Here is a 15081-nt window from a genome sequence, read left to right as displayed (position 1 = left end):
CTCTCCTGTTTGGGGAGTCGGCCGTGGCGCAGTTTATTCAGGCTGCGTCGGCGGCTTGTCGTCCGATGTCGGACGTGTTGGTTTTCCGGGGGTCCCGGGGTGGGTCTTCCCGGAAAGGTCGTGCCAGGGCTCGGGGTTCCTCTCGTCGTGGTAGGCCTCTGGTGTCAGGTTTGGGGTTGGCTCCTCCTGCGGACCCTCCCTCGTCTGGTCGGCGCGGTGTTCGCGCTGTGCGGGGTTCTGGGTCTCGTAAGGGTCGCCGGCCCTTTCGCGGTTTGCCCCCTTGACGGGGCGATGGGGGGGCGGCTTGCGCTGTTCGCCCGCGCCTGGTCCCACGATTCGTGGGCCTTTCGGGTCGTGTCTCGCGGCCTGCGGTGGCGTTGGGTGGCCCCTCCCCCCTTTGGGGGGTCGGGGCTGGCAGGGCAGGTTTCTTCCCCTGCGCTCTGTCGAGTCGTCTTGGAGTAGGTACGCTTGGGCGTCGTCGAAACGACGTCGTCCCTCAGATGGGTTTCCCGTCTGTTTCCGGTTCCGAAACGGGACTGCGCGGACCTGCGGTTCATTCTGGACTTGTCCCGTCTGAACCCCTGGGTTCATTGCCCCTCCTTTCGGATGACTACGCTGTCTCAGGTTCAGCTCCTCTTGGAGCCGGGAGCTTGGATGGTGTCCCTGGACCTCCGGGACGCTTATTGGCATGTCCCGATTCATCCGCGGTTCAGGGACTGGCTCGGTTTTGTTGTGGGGCGTCTGAGTTACCGCTTTCGTTGTCTCCCGTTCGGGTTGAACCTGGCACCTCGCGTGTTCACGCGCCTTACACGGGTTGTGGTGGCTCGTTTGAGTCTCCTAGGTGTTCGGGTGTTGGCCTACCTCGACGACTGGCTGGTTTGGGCTCCCAGCCAGTCAGCTTGCTTGCTAGCCAGGGATTTGGTTCTTTCCCAGCTCGCCGAGTTCGGGTTCTTGGTGAACTGGAGGACGTCCCATCTGGTTCCCTCTCAGGTTCGGACTTGGCTGGGTCTCGTGTGGGACTCTCGAACCGCCTCCTTGTCTCTCCGTCTGGAGTGTCTCCTGCGGCTGCGGTCCTGCCTTCGTCTGTTTCTGGAGGGCCCTCGGGTCACCAGGCGGTTGCTCGAGGGGCTGTGCGGGAGCCTGAACTTCGCGATGGTGGTCTACCCGCCGGGTCGGGTTTGGCTTTGACGGCTGTTCTGGTTCCTTCGGGGTTTCCCCTTCCGCCTCTTTCGCGATCGCAGAGTTCGACCCCCGGGGGCCTTGTGTCGGTTGCTACGTCACCGGCTTCCTCTTCGGGTTTTTCGGGGTTCAGTGCCTTCCCAGCAAACACAAATCATCTACACAACGTTCGCCTATCTCTTGCCATAGGTGTGGGAATGATTTGCATTGAGAATGGTGCAGGAGAGCCTTTGAGAAACTTTTACTCAAAAAATCCAAACACAAAGGTTTAATTATAAATTGTTTTTCTACAATTATTTTCTTCCAAATGTAAAACAAATAGTTTTTACATGTTTAAATATAAAATTTATGGTGTTTTTTTGTAAAATTCATTAATAAATTGTGAATGATATATATTGGCTGAGTGAAACCTTTATAATCCATTTAGTTATAATTTGAACAGAAAAAAGTATTTTTCCAAATTTTCTAAAAATTGCTCTTTTTAACACAATTTGACTCCTTATACATTCCACTAAACACTATATCATGTTTAAATATATAATTTATGTATTATTCTCTAAAATAATTTATATAAATTATATAAGTTGCTGGAAAGTGGTGTTAAGGATTTTGAAAACATTTTGTTGTGTTAATATGTTCTTATTAACTATGTCTCAAGTTCACAGTTTATCAAACAAGAATATTAACATTCGTCAACTCTTAAAATCTTATATGTTATCTTGCTGGTGCAAAAAAGGGTGAATCTTTAGGAACAGCTATAGTATCTATATATCACAAATGGTGTTTTCCCTAACTCAAACAATGTAGGGTTTATTATTCTACACATATTTCTAATGACTCTTAGATGTTTACATTCTCTGAAGTATAATTGTGAAGGCTGTGTCCATCACTCTCAACACAGATTCTTAAACTCGTCTCTGCAGGTTCAACTATATAATTAGTTTCCATTTTGAATTTCCATGGACATTTGTATCCAAAATGAAACCAATGTGGTTTCCTTCAGCGCCTTCAGCCAGCACATTTGCTCATTCATTTCCACAGATTCCAACAAGGTAGGGGATTTACAGAAATTTGTATATTCATATTGTTATATATTAAAAATATGAATGCAGTTCAATATGATAAGACAAATACATGAGTTTATGATAAATTCGTTTTCTGTGATATACCATTATATGCTCTTTTTTTCTTTAAACGGCAGACTAAACTAAAGTGCTCACATCAACAGATTTGATGTATAAATGGTCAACGCTCAACAGAGTTAGTATAAATGTATTAGTATAAATCTTACTTGTCTCATTGTTAATTCACATTCAATGTCAACTTGTGGTTTTGATGTGGCACGTTTGGCCAAGACACCCCACCCCATTATGTACCCCATACCCATCTTGTGGGCGGTTGTGGAAAGGGTTACAGAGGCACATAATGGGCTCAGGGACTGAACCCCACAATTCATTTAGCTAAGCAAGTTACAATCTTGATGAGCTAGTTACAAAATTCAATATAAGTCATCACATCAACAATGGGTTCGAGATCGACCTCAAGTACAGGTTCTAAATTAAGCAACTGACATATGTGGAGAGCTAGAATCAAAATTTATATGTTTGTCCTGCACACCGTCCCCCATCCAGTGGGCAGCGGTGGATAGGTTACAATCACTTAGTTGTTATCTACAGTTAGCAAACTGGGGATATTTGGCTAAAATTTCTGGTAGCAGATCATTTTGAATGAAATATTGACACATCGCTGGAACATTGGTTATAGAATTGTCTCTAAATTCATGTATCTTTTCGCACTCCATCACATAGTGACGGAGGGTGTGCGAATAATTTTGTTGACACAGTTTACATTTGGTCAGGTCTACATCAGCAGATAATGAGAATTCCCAGAGATACTTGTAACCGAGTCTAAGCCGAGCAGTAGTAACATCTAGAAGTCTGCTGATTTTATTGGATGATCCATAGATGTGTGGCTCCTCTTGTATGATATGTATGATAGATGGAATTACTAGTTCCAGTTTCTAGGCAGGCGATGAGTACTCACAATAACCTTAATTAAGCGTCAAAACAAAAATGTGTATACTCTTTTTACTCTCCTGACCTTAGTTCTCGAGCTATGTATTTCATTTTGGTACCAACGTGTTCGCAATAACATTCTCTAGAAGAAAATCAGCAAAAACGGTCACCAAAAGTTATATGAATACCAGCACCCAATAAATACCTACGTAGATGACTCGCCGTGAGTGCCCAAGAGCAACAAAATGTTTTTACTCTTGGGATTGTTATCACTTCCACACTTGTCCTACAGCGTTAATTTTGGTATCAATGTACTCGCAATGAAATTCCCAACACGGTGATATGAATATAAACGTAGAATAATGGTCGCTGCCCACCCGCAAGAGTGTGGGAAGTGGCGGAACTGTTACCCAGTATTGGTGACAAGACGACACATGGGCGATACAGTGCTTTGAAAGTTTATAATTATATCACTGTCCTGACATTATTATTGTATGTACGTCATTCATTTTTGTGCCAATGTTTTCGCAATAGAATGTTCTATGAGCCCGTAGGTAAAAAAGAGCAACAAAGCGTAAGATAGAATAGCACCATATATAAAACAACGCTGGTACATATCAGTGAGCGTCAAACACACACGAAATGTGTGTGTTTGATGGTGGTCAAACGATGTTTGATGTGTTTGATCAGGTGATGTCCTGATCCGCATAATTAAAGTATGAATTATGTTGAGAAAAAATAAGAAAAAAGGGAAAAAACAGGGGTGGGAGAAACATGACAGAAAAAGAGTAAAAATACAATTTGGTCAACAAAACAGCATTGTTTAAAATAAAAGATATGGATTGACATTTTGGGGGTTAGGTTGGTAGGTCTTTCTTCATATGACAGGTTAACAGGTAGAACAAAGATTACCATTTATATATGGATAACTATTATAAGTCGGTTTGAATGAGTGAATTGCTGCTTGAAGATAGGTATATACACCTGTGGTACTATCAGATTGCATCGTGGTGAGCCTAAAACCCTTCAGATCCAAGCAAAGGGTAAAATGCCAGCAGATACAATTGCGAACACATTGATACCAAAATGAAAGACATATGACGAGAATTGAGGTAACCAAAGTGAAAAGAGTGTTCACATTACATTGCACTAGAGTGCTCCCGGGTTACTTTCTCTCACTTTCTCTGTTTTGTGCGGATGGTACACCTTGCTTTTGGAGTTTATATGCATTTAAACCTGTAGATAATTCTATTGCTAACACATTGATACCAAAATGAAAGACCTAGGATGACAATTGGGGTGACCAAAATGAAAAGAGTGTATACATTTTATCGCTCTTGTGCGCTCCCTGGTAACACACTCTCGCTTACTCTGTTTGTTGCGGATGGTAAGCCGGGCTTTTGGAGTTTATATGCCTTTAGTCCTGTAGAGAATTCTATTGCGAACACATTGATGCCAAATTGAAAAAACTAGGATGAGAATTGAGGTAACAAAGTTGAAAAGGGTATACACTTTTCAGTATTATCACGCTCTCTAATGTAATGAGAGTTGCCTGAGGGTGGCTCAGCTTTCTTTTTCTGGTACCCTTGGCCTACATTCATCTTGTCGGCGGGTGGAGCGCGCTGCTGTCTTTGACATTATATGCACATAGTTCTGTTGGGAATTCTATTGCGAACGCATTGATACCAAAATGAAAGACATAGGACGAGAATTAAGGTGACAAAGTTGAAAAGAGTATACACTTTTCAGTATTTCCGCGCACTACCTGGGAATGTCCAAACAAAAATGGAGAGAGTGGAGGGGTAACTTGCCCAAAACGCGAAAGTGTTTGGGGAGATTAACTTTCGTTCAATACTATTATGCAAAAGGAGCCACACATCTATGGTTCATCCAATAAAATCAGCAGACTTCTAGATGTTACTACTGCTCGGCTTAGACTCGGTTACAAGTATTTCTGGGAATTCTCATTATCTGCCGATGTAGACCTGACCAAATGTTAACTGTCAACAAAATTATTTGCACACCCCTTCGTCACTATGTGATAGTGAATTCAGAGACAATTCTATAACCAATGTACCAACGATGTGTCAATATTTCATTCAAAATGATCTGGTACCAGAAATTTTAGCCAAATATCCCCAGTTTGCTAACTGTAAGTAGTAACTAAGTGATTGTAACCTATCCACCGCTGCCCACTGGATGGGGAGCGGTGTGCAGGACAAACATATCAATTGTGACACTAGCTCTCCACATATGTCAGTTGCTTAATTTAGAAACTGTACTTGTGATCGATCTCGAACCTATTGTTGATGTGACGACTTATACTGAATTTTGTAACTAGCTCATCAAGATTGTAACTTGCTTAGCTAAATGAATTGTTGGGTTCAGTCCCTGAGCCCATTATGTGCCTCTGCAACCCTTTCCACTACCGCCCACAAGATGGGTATGGGGTGCATAATAAATGAACTAAACTAACTTTAAGGCATCCTGAAAGAAAGCTTGGAGGGCTTGAAAAATTGCAGAACGAAGCCTTGAGGATAATCCTTGGGTGCCTTCGTACCACAAAGATACTTAATATGAGAAAGGAACTTAATATTCCGAGCGTTGTTTATCGTGTTACTGAAAATAACTGTCAAATTGGTATAAAAATGCTTAGGCTAGCTCATCCTAACCCTTGCACAGAAGCCCTCCAGAATTTCTTTATTGAATGTAAACATTGTTTCAAATAGATAAATAAAATTGGAACTGAACTCAGAAAGTATCAGATTTATAATTTGTACCAAGAGAGACAACAATAGCACTTTCCTGCACTGTAGGAAATTACACCCTTTTCAATTTTAATCCCTCCCTTTCCATCAAAGGAGCAAATTAGAGATCAGTCCCAGCTTTGTCTTGAGGCAAAGCTCAACGTCTTAAGCCATACTGATGCTCTGTCCACAGAGCATTCTCTCTCTCAAATCATATACACTGAAGGTTTCCTACAGCGCCCAACGGGTGCAGCTGGAAGTGCAGTTGTCCTGGCAATAGGATATGACTTATATTTTGAGTGGGGAGTCCGTATAAACAACTGGGCCTCTACCCTTCAGACTGAACTATTTGCCTTGCTCCTTGCACTGAAATGTGTACAAGTATCCAAACTTGATACATTAGTTGTAAGTGACTCTTTATCATCCTTAATTGCTCTCAACTCTTTAAGACATAACTGTAACATGCTTGTGTCTGAAGCTAGACACAAATACAATAACAACTTGAGGAACCTTATCATAAACAATAATCTCAACAAAAATCACATAGTTCTCAGAGGTGATTTCAATATTGACCTAGGGCTACAAAATAACCCTCAAGTAGACTGTTTCCTCAACAGCATGAATTCCTGTATGCTCATCCCCGCAATCACCAGGCCCACCCGAGTCACTCAAACATCTGCGACTACCCTGGATCACTGATGGACCAACATAACAGCTCCTCTTACATCAAGTATAATCACTGACAGAACAACTGACCACTATCCTACCTTCCTTGTAGCGAACATGGCCATAACACCACCAGGTAACAAGAAAATTACCTTTAGGTTACAATGTGAAGCGGCAATAGGCAATCTCACAAATGCCCTCCACAATGTAAACTGGGAATCTAAATTTATCAATACACAGGATAATAATTCGTTAACTAGCCTCTTTCCAAAATTTAAAGCCTTTACAATACTTATTGTCCTCTCCTCACCAAGCAAGTAACTGGCAAAAAGGTTAAATAATCCCTGGCTCACTAATGGCATACTTAAAGCAATCGACAAGAAACATGAATATGAAAAAAAAACTTAGGATTGGCCTAGTTGGAAAAGAAGTAGTTAAGAGGTATTCATCAGTGCTTACCAGTATAATAAGAGCAAAGCGTTCCTATTACGAGAATAGATTCAAAGAAGCAAAAGGCAACATAAAAAGCACATGGAGAGCCATCTCTACCATCCTAGGAGCTAAACAACATTCACATAATAAGATAAAAATCTCCAAGGATGGTTATACACCTGCAACAGATCTTGAAACAGCAACTGAATTTAATAGCTTCTTTTCATCGTTTGGTGCTCACCTTGCCCGAAAAATCCCAGAGACTCAGACATATGTTACCACATATCTTTCACGCAGCTATCCAAACTCTCTTCTCCTCTCTCCGGTCAGCCCTACAGATGTTGTGTCCATCATTCACTCGCTAAAAACCAAAGCTGGGAACATTAGTGAAATACCATCGATGGTACACAGGCGTGCCTCCCATGCCCTTGCACCATCCATAGCACTGCTGTTCAACAAATCCCTAGAGTGTCATACCTTCCCTGATATCCTTAAAAAAGCAAGAGTAACGCCAGTTCATAAAGGAGGTAACACGGCAGACATAAATAATTACAGACCCATATCGAATCTACCTATATTATCAAAATTATTTTTTTTTTTTTTACAAACAGCTCTACTCCAATCTTGTAAAATTCAATATACTAAGTCCCTGTCAGTTTGGCTTCCGCTCCCAAAAGAGTACCAATGATGCTATTGTTAGTCTGCTTGACTTAATCTTCTCAGCCCTTGACAAAAGTGAGTTTCCAATTGAACTCTTCATCGGCCTGAGAAAGGCCTTTGATACTGTTAACCATAACTACCTCTTACTTAAATTCCACCATTATGGAATCCGTGGCCTTGCCCTAAACTATATCCGATCCTATCTTAGTAACAGACACCAATATGAAGCCATCAATGATATAACCTCTCCCACTCTACCACTTAATTACCGTAAAGGTGCCACAGAGCAGCATCCTAGGACCCTCCTGTTTCTTATATACATCAATGATCTCCCTAATGTCTCTAACATACTTAAACCTATATTGTTGGCTGATGATACTACTCATCTACTCTGACCCCAACCCACTCCTGTTAAATAATGTTGTAAACAATTAATTAAAAAAAGTCTACTTGTGGATGTCAACCAACAAACCTCACACAAAACATAGAAAAGACCTACTATATCTTATTTGGAAACAAATCAACAAATGCAATTCAGCTTCAGATAGATAATGTAAACATTAGCAATAAAAATGATGGAAAGTTTCTTAGCCTATACTTAGACAAGAGACTCAACTTCCGCACCCATATACAACACATAACTAAAAAGGTTTCTAAAACAGTTGGTATACTGTTTAAGATCAGATATTATGTACCCTACTCTGCTCTCCTCTCACTCTATTATGCACTTATCTATCCCTATCATTCTTATGGCGTTTGTGCTTGGGGTTCAACCTCTGCAAACTACCTCAAGCCCATCATCATCCAGTAAAAATCTGCTATCAGGACAATAAATAACTCTACCTTCAGACAACACACAGCTCCCTTGTTCAAATCCTTAAACATGCTAAACAAATTCACTCCATACATTCTCCTGTGTAAATTACGTTTATAAAGCCCTTTTTCTAACTGCAAACCCTGTTCTGAAACTCTTCCTGGACAGATGTAATAGAACACATGGCCACGTCCCCACCAGACATAAATATCTCTTTGATATCCCCAGAGTCAAACTTAATCTATGTAAACACTCTATGTAAATAAAGGGACCTAGTCTATGGAACTCACTCCCTTATAATGATTTGAAAAGCTGTCCAACTTCTGCCATATTCAAAAATAAAACCAAAAAGTACCTGTAGTACTTTTTAAGTACGAGGGAGTAATGCGCAAAGCGTCCCTCACCTGTGACGTCACAGCGTCACCTGACGCCATATCAACACATCGGCCATTTTGTCGTCAGTTCAGTCATGGCGAGGACTAACCCTTCATGCAAACTGCACCTACTATCAAGAAGAAGAAGATTTTGTGTTCCACCGATAGTATTATCGTAAGTAAGCACTTATATTTTATATTTTATTAAATTAATTGATTCTATTTTTCTGTAATAAAGGTCCAAAGGGTTGTTAAGGAACGGGTGTAGCGATACCGACGCTCAGTGCGCTCAACTCACACCAAAGTATCACCTGTGTAGCTTCTGTAATTAGTGTTAATTAGTTATGCTATAAGATAATGAAGCGAGTATAAGATTAACTCGCTACAAGGGTACTGTGTTGGGAGGTGAGGGCTGTTACTGGTGTCTGTGGGGATGTGAGGACTTGTACCAACCACTATCACCACCAGTACCTTGTCTTGCATCCTGCTTAGTATTCCTATTGAGATATGAAGTATTATTGCATTCATATAATTATTCATTCATTGTCATTACTATTTTTATGGGCTATGTTCTGTTACCCTAATGCTTTTTACCCCTGGGCATGTCCATTTACTCTCCAGCCCTTCACAAGCCACTGCTGCACCCCCTCCATGCCCATACTTACTGTGCTTATTCTTACAGGACTGCACTGCATTATGTGGTGCTCACTGCCTGGACACCTTGATACATGCATTATAGGGTTCTGGTAGTTGTTCTACTCACCAAGCCCTTCCAAGGCCAGGCTTGACATGTGAGAGCTTGGTCCAACAGGCTGTTGCTTGGACAGGCCCCTCAGGCCCACATATCCACCACAGCCTTGTTTGTCCGGCACTTCAAAATCAAATGTTTATTTACGTAAGGTACATACATATTTTTAGATAAGGTACTCTTTATTTGGGTAAATTTATCTTCGTAGTATTTAGCTTTGGCTCGTCTAATTATCTTGGATAGCAATAACGAGTAATTCTTTGAGAATTCTTTGGAGACAATTCCTAACCTATACTTCTCCCAACCTATACTTCTTCTCAAGGTCATCTTCACTTCTTGAAGATGTTCAGGTTTTCTCTTGAAGATGTCGACGGTTGTTCCAGCAATACTGTATTTCTTTTATTGCTGAAAACCTGTTTTCAGCCATAAAAAAATAATCCTGAATCCAGAAAAAAATCCCTTTTGTATCGTCTGGAAATTTTCAAATATTGCTGATCAAACCTGAGTCTAAATTATTTGTATATATTATGAATTACAGAGGTCCCAGGACAGGGTTTTTAGGCACTCCACTTACATTTTCCCACTCTGACTTAACCCCCATTTATACAAACTCAGTCTTATCTTTTAGCTAATAATTTATTGTACACACCATACTCAGCCTGTGTAGGGTAGTTTATTGTGCATGTGTAGTATATATATTTGTGTAGTATATTTGGTATATTTAATGCCTCTAACCTCTCCTCATAGTTCTTGTCCTTCAGTTCTGGGAGCCACTTAGTAGCATGTCTTTGCACCTTTTCCAGTTTGTTTATGTGCTTCTTAAGATATGGGCACCATACAACCGCTGCATATTCCAACTTTGGTCTAACAAAAGTCGTGAACAATTTCTTGAGTATTTCGCCATCCATGCATTTAAAAGCTCTGAATATTATCCTTTACCTGCAATTGGTTGTTGCTGTATTTATAGAATATGATTTGTTCTACTTTACATTTGTTTGTTCCTTTTTTTCAAAATTTCTTTCTGCCTTTCTCCTCACTGCCGTGTAGTTGTTTCTCTTTGTATTACTGGTATGTTTGGGGGTTTGGCCTCTTCGTATATTGATTCCATTTTTGTGTCTTTTGGTCTCTGTCCGTCTTGAAATTTCAGTTGAACAAATCCTGTTTCCTAGTTCTGCATCTTTGTTTTGGTATAAATGTTTTTGTTCCTTTATCATATATTTCACAAAATTGACATACTGTGCATTAATTCATCTCAATTACTTCCTTTCCTAACAGCAAGCCTTTCCAGTAAAATTCTTTGAATTCTTTTCTGACTTCTGGCCTAATGTTTGTTTTATCCTAGTGTGTATGATGCCTAGCGTGTGTCTGGTGCCTGTTGTGTTAAACCGAAGATAAATGCATAAGTATAGGTCAGTAATTTCTCCAGCTTTGAAAGGGGCTTTCATTATGCAGCAGTATTCCACTCTAGAGAGCACTAGCGTCTTGAAAACTATCATCATCGGTATAGCATCTCTAGTGTGAAAAGTTCTTGTTATCTATCCTGTCATTTTTCTTGCAGTTGTGACGGCTACTTTATTGTGTTCTTTAAATGTAAGGCCTTCTGACATCAGTACACCCAAATCCTTTACGTTGCTTTTCCGTTCAATGTTATGATTTGACTGAGTTTTGTAAGTGGTTTCCGTTTTTATATTTTTTATTTTTTCCGTAGCGCATGAGCTGAAACTTATGTTCGTTAATCACCATGTTATTTTCTGTAGCCCATAGAAAGACCTGATTTACATCTGATTGGAGGTTTGCCGTGTCCTCTATGTTGCCTACTCTCGTGAAGATTCTAGTGTCATCTGCAAAGGATGATCAAGTACTATAGGTTGTGTCCTTGTCTATGTCCGATATGAGGATGAGAAAAAGTATTGGAGCAAGCACAGTACGCTTGGGGACTGAGCTCTTTACGGTTGATGGTCCAGATTTTATTTTGTTGACTACTACACATTGGGTTCTATTAGTCAGGAAGTTGTATATCCATCTGCCTATTTTTCCGGTAATTCCTTTTGAACGCATTTTATGTGCAATAACACAATGGTCACATTTGTCAAAGGCTTTTTTTTGTCAAAGCGTTTTGTTTGTCTTCCATGGCATCTAGTGCCATGTCAGAGTGGTCCAGCAACTGTGATAGGCAAGAGCGCCCTGTTCTGAAACCATGTTGTCTGGGGTTATGGAGATGCTGTGATTCCATGTATTTTGTGATCTTACTTCTTAGCATTCTCTCAAAGATTTTTATGATGTGCGATGTTAGTGCTATCGGTCTGTAGTTTTTTGCCTCTGCCTTATTTCCTCCTTTATGGGGCGGTGCTATCTCTGCTGTTTTTAGTATGTCAGGGACAATGCCAGTATCTTGGCTTTGTCTCCAAAGAATGTGAAGGGCCTGCGATAACGTTTTTTACAGTTCTTGATGAATATAGAGTTCCAAGAGTCAGGGCCTGGTGCAGAGTGCATAGGCATACTGTCTATGGCTTCTTCAAAATCCAGTGGGGATAGGATCACATCTGATTTATGATTTGATGTTGGTATCATATCCATGAAAAATTCATTTGGGTTATCAATCAGATGGATGGAGAGCTACACTCGTGGTGTCCCATTTTCCCAGCACTCTTTGTCATATAATGCTTTGAAACTTTTGACGGATTTGGCCTCCACCACCTTCTCACCTAACATGTTCCAACCGTTTACCATTCTGTTTGCAAAAGTGAATTGTCTTACATTTCTTCGGCATCTTTGTTTAGTTCGTTTAAATCTATAACCTCTTGTTCTTGAAATTCCAGGTCTCGGGAAATCTTCCCTATCAAGTTTATCAATTCCTGTTACTGTTTTGTACGTAGTGATCATATCTCCTCTTTTCCTTCTGTCTTCTAGTTTGGAATATTTAATGCCTCTAATGTCTCCTCATAAATCCTGCCCTTCAGTTTTGGTATGAATGTTTGTGTGCCTTCATCGTATATTTTGCAAAATATGGAATACATCTCATTTACTTTACTTTAAGAATATGCTTCGATCAATTAAAAACCCTCTTGTTCAAATTGCAAAGAGACTGAAAGAGATGCAGCATGCTCAATGGATTATATATTAGTGATTATTATTAGGATTATATATTAGTGAATCATATTAGTGATTCAATTATTATGGTCATAAAACAATAAACAAATAGTTTTGGTGTTATTACACTCTATTCACAGGTTATATATAAGTATCTGCATGTTTTGTTCACCATTACAAACCACTAAGTTGGTTTGATTTTTGTTGAGATTGTTATTTATGATAAGATTCCTTACGTTATCTGAGAATGAAGCTATGTCGGTATTGGGAAATCTATAGATGGCACTTACAGTCAAGGAGGATTTAAGGGATTTACTGGAGAACTTGGCAAAGGTATATTCACAATAGTCGTCTCTATTACTAATGAGACTATTGCAGATGAAGGTATCTTTGTAAGATATTGCTATGCCACCTCCTTTTTTTATTAGGCCTGCAGTTGTGAATGGCTTTATTATCAGCCAAGTTGTAGCATACAACATAGCATATATATGTATATGGCATACATATATATATATATATACACATATATATATATATATATATATATATATATATATATATATATATATATATATATATATATATATATATATATATATATATGTTATGTTACAACATAACAGGCCAATTACACTGGATTAATCTTTGTGTTTAGATAGGAGATGCCTCGTATGGGCCAATAAGCCTTCTGCAGCCCCTATGTTTATCCCTTATGTATCCCCCCATGTTTTCACCTTCATTGTATAATCACCTGACCTAATGCGGGTATAAAATCAACTAATATATATATATATATATATATATATATATATATATATATATATATATATATATATATATATATATATATATATATATATATATATATATATATATATATATATATATATTCAAAATTCGTCAGTGTACTACATTTTTGTTGTTGCTTTTAGGTGATGCTTTTAACCAGTGTACGTGGGTCTGATTGTGCAACCACAGTTCGAAGAATAATGAAGATATGAACAAACGGCCTGTGGTCACTATACAGTCTGGAAGGGCAAAAGAAGAAATTGGCATTTCTACAAAAACAAGAACTATATAATGTTATTTTAAGTAAGTAACCAAAAAATTAAATAATTTTTTTAAAGTTTAAAATTCACTTAAAAATGTAAATTTTAAGTTAAAAAATTTTAACCAAAAAACTTAATATTTTTCATATTTGGAACCATTCCATAATCCCAAGCATAAATGATTATATTTCTATCACTTGCTCTTAAGATTGTTTCATTTAATAGAGGTTGGGCATAATTGTTCTCTGCTGCTAATAGAACTGACTGACTTAGCTATAGGAAAATGTAAACTTAATTGGTTTATCCATTACAGTATTTTGCAGTTTATTTCATGATCCTGTGCTTAATACTTGCATAAATAGTAGATTACAAAATGCATTTTTATATCATTAGTATTGAATAATAATAATGCAAATAATTGACTTATAAATGATGTACAATTAATTGGTAGGTGATATTATATTATTAATATTTTTTCATTCTTGCAAAGCCTTAACAAAGTCATTAACATGTTAATATAAACTTGATCACCTTCCACTTATTTTCTCATGTGCTACCTACATGTACAAAACCTTATTCCTAAATGCATATTTTGTTCTGAAACTTGTCCTTTATATGTTGTGTATCACCATCTCTGGAGAGTTTTATCTGATTGATGTATAAATTACTTTTAATTTTACAGAATATTATTGTTATACTGAATTTATTATTATATAAATAACTTAATTTTACAGAATCATCTATCAACGCACATCCACAAGTTGAGGAGGAGGATGTGACCTTCCAGATGTCTGAAGTACTGAAACAGGCACCAAACAGGCCTGGCGGATCTAGGTACAAGGTAAAATAATTTAAATTTTTTTTTTTTTTTTTTTTTACTAATTGTCCTATATAAATATATATATATATATATATATATATATATATATATATATATATATATATATATATATATATATATATATATATATATATATATATATATATATATGTGTGTGTGTGTGTGTGTAATTACCTAAGTGTAGTTAAAGGATGAGACCGTCTTCCCAGCACTCTTTGTCATATAACGCTTTGAAACTACTGACAGTCTTGGCCTCCACCACCTTCTCACCTAACTTGTTCCAACCGTCTACCACTCTATTTGCGAAAGTGAATTTTCTTATATTTCTTTAGCATCTGTGTTAAGCTAGTTTCAATCTATGACCTCCTGTTCTTGAAGTTCCAGGTCTCAGGAAATCTTCCCTGTCGGTTTTATCAATTCCTGTTACTATTTTGTATGTAGTGATCATATCACCTCTTCTGTCTTT

The 15081-nt window shown here is 38.6% G+C and overlaps 1 protein-coding gene and 1 long non-coding RNA gene across 2 annotated transcripts in view; both read left to right on the top strand.

Annotated features, from left to right (window-relative positions):
• LOC123754655 (exportin-7) overlaps positions 1-15081 on the top strand; it is a 396982-nt gene that overhangs the window by 164708 nt on the left and 217193 nt on the right.
• The window catches only part of LOC138373272 (uncharacterized), a 4197-nt gene continuing 2777 nt past the window's right edge, over positions 13662-15081 (top strand). Inside the window, exons 1-2 of the long non-coding RNA XR_011231094.1 lie at positions 13662-13817; positions 14509-14615. This is a non-coding gene — a long non-coding RNA (uncharacterized lncRNA). The remainder of the gene's footprint in view (positions 13818-14508; positions 14616-15081) is intronic.

Source organism: Procambarus clarkii, chromosome 41 (assembly GCF_040958095.1).
Source record: "Procambarus clarkii isolate CNS0578487 chromosome 41, FALCON_Pclarkii_2.0, whole genome shotgun sequence".
Lineage (NCBI taxonomy): Eukaryota > Metazoa > Arthropoda > Malacostraca > Decapoda > Cambaridae > Procambarus > Procambarus clarkii.
This window is presented reverse-complemented; position numbering and strand designations above follow the sequence as displayed.